Raw genomic sequence first — 9,197 nt, 5'->3', positions numbered from 1 at the left:
TTGTGAACACTGTTATTAAAGACATATTAGGCTGTCTATAGGTATAGTCACTTTTCTATACAGACAGGTAATCAGTGGCGTAACTAGGAATGGCGGGGCCCCGTGGCGAACTTTTGACATGGGGGCCCCCCCCCCATCCTAACTGACGCCGAAGACCTCGACCGACCCCCTCCTCCGCACTCTATTATGTCCCTTACTGGCCCCTGCACACAGTATTAACCCCAATAGTGTCCCCTGCACACAGTATTAACCCCAATAGTGGCTCCTGCACACAGAATTATCCCCCACAGTGGCCCCTGCACACAGTATTAACCCCAATAGTGGCCCCTGCACACAGTATTAACCCCAATAGTGGCCCCTGCACACAGTATTAACCCCAATAGTGGCCCCTGCACATAGTATTAACCCCAATAGTGGCCCCTGCACACAGTATTAACCCCAATAGTGTCCCTCTGTGGACACCCATAAACAATTATTATACTCTGGGGTCTTTTCAGACCCTAGAGTATAATAATCGGAGACCCGGGGAATAAAAACATAAAAAAAAAAAAAAACACTGTTGCTTCTTACCTGTTCCCCGGCTCCTGTGCTGTGCTGTCCTCCTGTGCTGACCACCGCTCGCATCCTTCGTTAATGACGTCGGACGTCACATGACCCAGGAAGCATGCCGGGTTCATGTGACGTCAGAGACGTCAGACAACAGTAGGACGGAGGCCTGGCAGGATCGCGGAGAGGTAAGTAACAGTTTTTTATGTTTATTACCTTTCCCGATCCGCCAGTCATTATACTCGGGGGTCTGCAAAGACCCCCGAGTATAATGATAGCCCCTGTGGGGCCCGCGGTGTCACTTGCCAATCTCGGCCCAGCCAGGATCGGCAAGTGAATAGGGCCCATAACAGCCTATTTTAAAAAAAACGCAGCGGTAGCGGCTGGCCTAATGGCCCGGGCGCTGTGGCAGCTGCTACTGCTGCTACCACGGTAGTTACGCCACTGCAGGTAATGCTAGAAGACACCGACAGCATATCCATAGGTACAGTATAATTGACATGCTGCGATTTCCAAAAACGTAACGGTTTTGGAATTTGCAGCAGTTCCGCCTCGGGTATTTTTCTGAAATTTGTTGATGGGATTCTCTAGACTGTAAAATGCCAAAGTTTTTCCTGCGGCCTTTATGCCACGTGGGGCTTCAGCCTATTACTGCCCATTTATCCATGATTTTCAGCCTCTGCCTGAATAAGGGCTGTCTGTTGTCAAATCAGACCGACTCAAGGTTTTCCATTTAATATTAGGTTTCAGTTTTTTTGGGGGGGGGGGTTGTATATGTATATCTTAGGTGTATATAAGAAACTCTGTGAAATACAGTATCTCTGTGATGTATCTTCAGTGAAGACATATTTAAATTCATAGAAGCATATGGAGAGGGAGGGGGAGGAGGAAGATGAGAGAATGAGAAGAAGAGAGACATATCTCATGTAGCAGAAAAAGTAAACTATATTGCACAGTACTGAAAAAACCTGATGGAAAACTGCTAAAAATGTACTATTGAGGCATCTTGTGTCCGTCACTGGGTTCTTCCTCCCTCTCTCTTCCCCTTGATCTCTCTCTCCATAGACTTCTAAGAACTGCAGCCTGTCTTTATGGTCTACAGGTCTGAGCAGTGAATTGAGCAGTTCAGCAGTTAGGATCAGAGCTGATAACATGAGATACAAGCCCTTTCCTCTGATAAGTAAGTTTTATTTTTACTCTATTTTCTGGACCCGATTATGAGGCCTGAAATTTTACCTGAGCTTCTCCTTTTCTCTTAAAACATGTAGTAATATGCTTTAGTGATAAGAACTCTCATGGCCGTAGGCAGCAATAAACTAAAGATGAAACGCAGGGGTCTATTGGAGCAGTGGATGCAATGATGGATCAGTGGTATTAATTACAAGGGTGATATCTATCTTCTATTGTAATTGTATCTGTAATGTACTACTGCAAAGAAACCCCTTACAGAATTAGCAAGTAGCAGTCTATTATTAGGCTTAGTGGCTGGAGTGAAAATTGCAAGATATAGTACTTAAAAAAAAAAAAAAGATAAATAGTCACATGGAACATTGAAAAATGATAAAAATCCTTAAAAATTATAAACATAAAAAACTTGGCTTAAAAGTGTATGGAGAGTCAAAGGATTACAACTACACAGCGGCCTGAAGAGCTTGTTACACTTGATAAAGGGCTGTGATAAGCCCGAAACGCATAGTGTATGTTCATCAAGTAAGGCCGATTTGTTCGATCTTGTGGTGGAAGCGCAATTCCTGAGGCCTGGTTTTCCCAGTGAGTCCACGTCTGGTCTGTATCTTGATTGGCTTAAAAGTAGGTAACTTTCTGGTGACACTTTCCCTTTAACTTGAATCCCGCTGTAGTAGAATCAAAGATTTTTGCAAGCTACATGCAATAGCCTATACTTTTTTGAACTCTATTCTGTTTGCCCAGTATATTTGCCAACATTATCTATTGTCTGACCTAAGATATTTATGTCGCGCCCTCCTGCCATTGATCTTTATGCCAGTTTTTGCAAATGTACTCTGATAGTGCCAAGTCTAATATGAATTACTGCCAATGATCAGTGCTGTTCTCATAATTGTTCCGTAGTTTATAAAATGTTTGGATCATTGTCCTAATTATAGAGGGCACCTCATAGGATCCACGTCCTCTTCTAGAATTATTATAGTGGATTATACATAGTCACAAAAGAGCTAACAAAATGCAAAAGTAAAAGCCATGTATTTTTCAAATAGTAAATAGGGTTGAGCTAATCTTGAGATTTCAGGATCGTTTTTAAAATCCAATTTTCGATCATTTTCCAGCTGATCCCGATCGTGAAATTTGCTTGATCGCCGATCAGGATCCGATCTTTCTCGATCCCATTCGCTCAACCCTAGTAATGTAATGTATGTACACTAGGGTTGAGCCGATCTTGAAATTTCAGGATCGTTTTTAAAATCTGATTTTCGATCATTTTCCAGCTGATTCCGATTGTGAAATTTGCTTGATCGCCGATCGGGATCCAATCTTTCCCGATCACTCAACCCTATTAGTAAAATATATCTGAAGTTTAAAACTACTTTTACTGGTTAATGTTGGGATATGTAGAGTTATAAAGATACCTATTTGTGGGGTTTCAGATGTGGTGTGCACTGAGTAAACGCTAAACGGTACAAGCTTGCCTCCATTATTCAGGTCTGCTTGGGGACCTGAAAAATGGAAAACTAATCATCTTAAAAAGCAGTTACCCACGGAAACCCTCAGACCCTACAGACTATAATGGGGTCCGCTGGGTTTCTGGCCATAAAATGCAGAGCAAGAAGTCCTGCAAGCAGCACTTTTCTCTCTGCATTTTTTAAGCGGAATGAAGGATGGAATACCCGAACGTTCACAGAACGCAGATGTGAACGCAGCATAAACTGGTTTGTTTCAAATTCCAAAAATTATAATTCAAAGGGCTTGAGAATCTGACACGCTTCACTTCTAAGCCTCCAATGATGTATCTTGAAGTAACACATTGTCCCTGGGGTCTGGCCCATACAATAATCATTCACCGCCGTCTGCTGTTCACACAGAAGCTCCAGCATGTTTAGGATATGTTCACACTGAGTTTTTTGCAGGTGTATTTTGATGGGAATCCACCTCAAAATCCGCCAAAAAAGGGCCTCCCATTCATTTCAATGGCAGTTCCTCGCCTTTTTTCTCCACTAATGATTTTTTTCAGCTAGCGGGAAAAAGAAGCGACATGTTCTATCTTCTCGCAGATTCCACAGCTGAGACAGCCGCGGATTCCGCGCCTCGAGACACATCCTGATTAGGCCTATTCATTCGGCATCCTATTGCGGTTAGCCGCGCCTAAAAAAAGCACGCATGGAACGCATGTTGCAGATAAGGCTTCACCGCTTCACCGAATGTTGCAGATAAGGCAGACCAACCCTGACCCTGAAAATCAAGCAGGGTGATTTTTTGTGCCATAAGAATAGCTAAAATGCACATAGACTTTTCTGGTCATGAGGGACACCTCTTTTACGCAACTATACAAGTTAATACATTGGTGAACCAACAGATTAAGGACATATGCCAAACAAGGAAAATAGGATACTTGTCCAAACTGCTGTGCAGCAACAATATTGGTACCACTGTAGGGGCAACACGGTGGCTCAGTAGTTAGCACTTCAGCCTTGCAGCGCTGGAGTCCTGGGTTCAAATCTTGCCAGGAACAACATTTGCAAGGAGTTTGTATGTTCTACCCATGTTTGTGTGGATTGCCTTCCATACCAGAAAGACACACTGATAGGAAAAAAAAAGTACATTGAGATCCCTATATGGGGCTCACAATGTACATTAAAAAAATAAATAAATAAATATTGGTACCATTGTCGCTGGCAATGCTGCCCAGTTGGAATAGTCATCCAGCAGGATACATCGAAGCAGCTACTACACTGAGTGACTCCTCTGATCCAGACTCCTATTCTAACTATTGCTTGCAAGTTTTTCAGAACTGTGCTGTGTATGATGCAGTGAGATGAATAGCAGATCCTTCCCTATCTCCACCATTACTGTGAAAGCTTGTGATGACAATTGCAGCATCTTATATAGTGTATATGACATCAGCACTGTAAGATGTCCGCCTACCTGTGTCTATTGGCTGAGAGGCTGTCAGCGGTTATCAGGTGGTGGTAGAACTTCATGCAGTGAGTTAGTGACTTATATGCACATATCTCTTCTGTATTTCCTGCTCAAACATGTGGCGCCGGCCATTTTATTTAGTCTGAGATGAATCATTTGTCTGGTTTTTGTTACATAACGAACAATTTGAAATATTCAGGTCAAATCTGATTTGGGATGAAGCAGTTCACCCATCTCTACTCTCCACCCACAAACGTATATATATATATATATATATGTGTGTGTGTGTGTGTGTGTGTGTGTGTGTGTGTGTGTAGTGAGTGTACTGTGTCTTGCACTTGGATCACGGACATCACACAAAGTCGGCCATCTGAACAAGGTGTTAGGATGCCTTGACCATGTGGGTGACAATTGCCAAAATAATTAAACTAGAGTATGTGTTATAGAGCAATGTATTCTTCTTAGTTATACTTTACATGGAATTGTTGGGCGCTATCAACCCTGGGCTGAATTAATGTGATTGATAGAAGACAACAGCCAAGGAAGCAGAATAATCAGCACTTATAAATCATTTAGGTTCTTCCAAGTGTCTCTCATCACATCATTAACAGCATTCCAGAAATTGTGAAATCATTAGTTCTTTTATACTGTGTAACAAGTTTAACTAAGGATATGTATTAAGTAGAGATGAGCGAGTACTGTTCGGATCAACGGATCCGAACAGCACGCTAAATAGAAATGAATGGATGCACCTGGTACTTCCGCTTTGACGGCGGCCGGCCGCTTAACCCCCCGCGTGCCGGCTACGTCCATTCATTTCTATGCGAGCGTGCTGTTCGGATCGGCTGATCCGAACAGTACTCGCTCATCTCTAGTATTAAGGCAAGTATGTGAAAAAATACACATGGCTGAATTAAAGGAGCTGTCCATGCAAGCTGGACACAATGTGCTATCCCTAATTGAAGGTATGCACAGGGATGCATAACATCATACAGTAAGGGACCCTAGCAAACTGCTTATATTACTTGAATAGCTAAAGCGTCCGGTGTCTGGAGTTAGATGTTTCACCTGATCTGTCCACAATCTGGGTGTCAGACACCCACAAATCAGATACTGATGATCTAGTCTTTGGATAGTTTATCAGTATAAAATATGCATTCAGGGCTAGAAAATTCTTTTAACATGTGAACGGGACTAGATTTCTATACATTCTTTATTGTCGACATACCAATTGCTCATACCAAAGAAGTTCTTGATAGAAATCTTCATGCCTTCTGGCTATGGATTGTGTCATTTACATAATATATACGTCTTTGGATTAATTATATAAAGCATGATAGTGATCTATGACGGAGATTCGACCTTGTAGGGTTGCGGTAGCGTGGTTAACTCCAGATCAGAAGTTTGCATGCTCAAATCACATCAGTGTCAGCTGCTATCTTGTGCTTGCTTCAACATCAGGTATACTAAAATTGTAGCTATACAGAGGTAAGCGTGGCCCCTATGAAGGGATGACATGAAAACTCATGAAGTGTTCCAAATAAAATAAAAAAAAAGAGTGATCTATAGTTAAAACCAACCAAGTTAACAAAATCATATTCACTATTATTATTATTATTATTATTATTAATAATAATAATAATAATAATAATATTAATAATATTCTGGAATTCTTCAGTGCAATTTACTATATGAACTTACCTAAAAATAAAATAATTCAAAATCATTATTATTATGGATAATAACACATACATATCTACCACTATAAATCTTGATGCTCAAGATGTATTCATGATTATAAATAAAGTTTGATGTTTTCATTGGTTTTGTTGAGACCATAATAGACCGATTTGTGCATCCAAAAAATCCAAAATATCTCTCAGAGATATTCTTTATGTCCATAAACATGGTCACATTATGGTTCACTACAATCTCTGATGTATAGAGCCATAATTGAGCCCCTATAGAATTCAATGGGGTCTGATTTAAAATAGAGACATACAAAGTCTAATTCTTTACAATTTGAGACAAAAAATATAATAATACTTTCTGATTCTAATTTCCCCTAGAAGTAATATCTGTAAAATTAAAGTAGCATTCCAATCTCAAGGATCCTACCTATACTACTAGTTTATGTAAATTGAAGGCTTTTTCTAACACATTGCTTTAGCATGCTGCTTTGTTTTCATGCTATGTGAAATTATTCCTCCCACTGTTCACACAGTGTTTCCATGGAGCCAGTCCTGTGTGATAAGATAGGACAGATGACATCAGTCACTGTTCTCTGGGTGGTGGCTTGTACTCTCATTGTTATATACAGCTATGTTATACAGCTCAGCTGTATAATCAGTTCAGCTAATTGCAGTTTGCTGATAAAGGTTCGGACAATGGTCCAGCACTTGGCTATCTCCAGTACTGCTCCAATTGATGTGAATGGGAGTGCCGTCCACCACCAGTCATGCCTACAGTCTACGATCAGGCAGATCGAGCGTGAACAAGATTCTGTCGCCCTCACTTCATGGGATAACCCCTTTAAGGAGGAGCTAAGTAATAGGGTAACTCTCTGCTGAGGGCTCCTAACATTGTTGATATATGACCTGCCATGAATCAGTTGTTGGACAGTTCTCATATAATGGGTTAATGGGTAGGAGAAGATAAATAGCCCTGTAGCTAACACAGATGTAATGTTAGAGCGCCTTTATAAGTCTCTTTTATCTTAACTTGCACTTACAACGTCTCCATAGTTTGCACATAGTTAAAATAAATGTAATGAATTGAGTAGAAAGTAAGAAGTAATGGATACAGACTTTAAATACAGAAGAATCCTGTTTTTCTCCTCCAATCATCACATGCCATGACCAATAACACAGACCAGACAAAGGACATGTGTTTTTGCTTTGTAACTATTATAACTTCCATGCCTCATATTAAAATGTTGTATTAATAAAATGTCTTTGATCTTTTTTTCCTTGACTTTTTACCCCAAGTTCCAACAAATCACAAAATTGGCCAAAAAAATTCACATCTGTCCCACCACAAGGAGAAGACATTGTTGTCTCGATACATTTTAGATCCACAGCATTAAGGATAAGAGCCATAGAAAGTAGACACTACATGTATTATATTATTATATCATATATTATATCACTATTATTCTAATCTGTCTTCCGTGATGTAAATGGGAAGACAGTGCATGATGTTAAAGGGAGCGCCCCCTAGTGGGCTGCATGACTGAGGCACTGTCTTCCTATTTACATCATGGAAGAAATATTTGCATATTCTTCCCATGATCCCTCACAGTGGAGCGCATATGGCTTAATAAGACTCCACACACCTACCTGTTGGTCTCTCCCTAAGGAGTGACGATATCTCCTTAACCCTGTCTAGAAGCCTCTCACCTCTGCCAAGTCAGTCTTCTCTACACCGGGCTGAAGAGATCCAAATAGATCGAAACAGCTGTCCTCGGCTTAGAGACTGTACTTGGTAAAATCCCACATCATTGCAGAAAAGGCCTCTGGGAAGGTCGGGCATGATGTTAAAGGGAGCGCCCCCTAGTGGGCTGCATGACTGAGGCACTGCCTATTTACATCATGGAAGACAGATTTGCATATTATTCCAAAGCACTGACAGATGCGGGCTTTATGTATTATTACTACTTATCAGAATGATCAATACATATGAGAAGATTACACCTGTGATCTGCAACAACCTATGATTTCTAGATTTAAATGGCTCCGTAGAGAGATTAAACTTTATTTGGCACCCAGAGATTTCTGTAATTGAGAAACTGGCATACACTGTAATCTTCTAAATAACATAGCAATTTAGGCAGATTTACTAACCTTGTATCATTTCTAGACTAGACAGTCTTACAATGTGTCAAATTGATCAGAGACCATTGTTGGATAATAATCCAATGTGTCTTTACCCTGTCTAGTCTAAATTTATGCCAGCTATTGGTTTACTTAGTATGCTACAGAAATTTGCTCCAGATTTTTTGCGCAATGTTGCATATACTATCCCACATTAAACACTTCCGGACCGCTCATAGACTATAAACGTCCAGATAGTGGTTGCCTAGTTCTGACAGGACGTACCGGTACGTCCAGTCAGAACACAGCAGCTGCACAGAGATCATGCAGCTACTGAAGCTGGGAGCCAGCTGTAATTTCAGCCAGAGCTCCCAGAGAGATGGCAGGGAAGATTTATTACCTACCCTGCCTTTTCGATCGCTGTGTACACAGCAGGAAAGCATCTGACAGATCAAATATACGAATTCTGCTGGGTGTCATCCATCCAAATAGATGCTCATGTTAAAGGGGTTTCCAGGCAAAATATGGCTAGAAAATGGTTAAAAGAGGATTGAGGCTTTCACTAGCTCAGGCTACATTTTGGTGGGCATTGTCTCAGTAGCATTTCTACATGACGTATATTTTCAGAGGCTATTTCTGCTCATGATGGTATCACATATTTGCAGTGTTTATTGAGACTTGGTTCCTGTTGGGTGTATAAATGTGTATTAGATAAACTTGGCTGACACA

Source organism: Leptodactylus fuscus, chromosome 9 (assembly GCF_031893055.1).
Source record: "Leptodactylus fuscus isolate aLepFus1 chromosome 9, aLepFus1.hap2, whole genome shotgun sequence".
In the NCBI taxonomy this organism is placed as follows: domain Eukaryota; kingdom Metazoa; phylum Chordata; class Amphibia; order Anura; family Leptodactylidae; genus Leptodactylus; species Leptodactylus fuscus.
Note: the sequence above shows the minus strand (reverse complement) of the source record.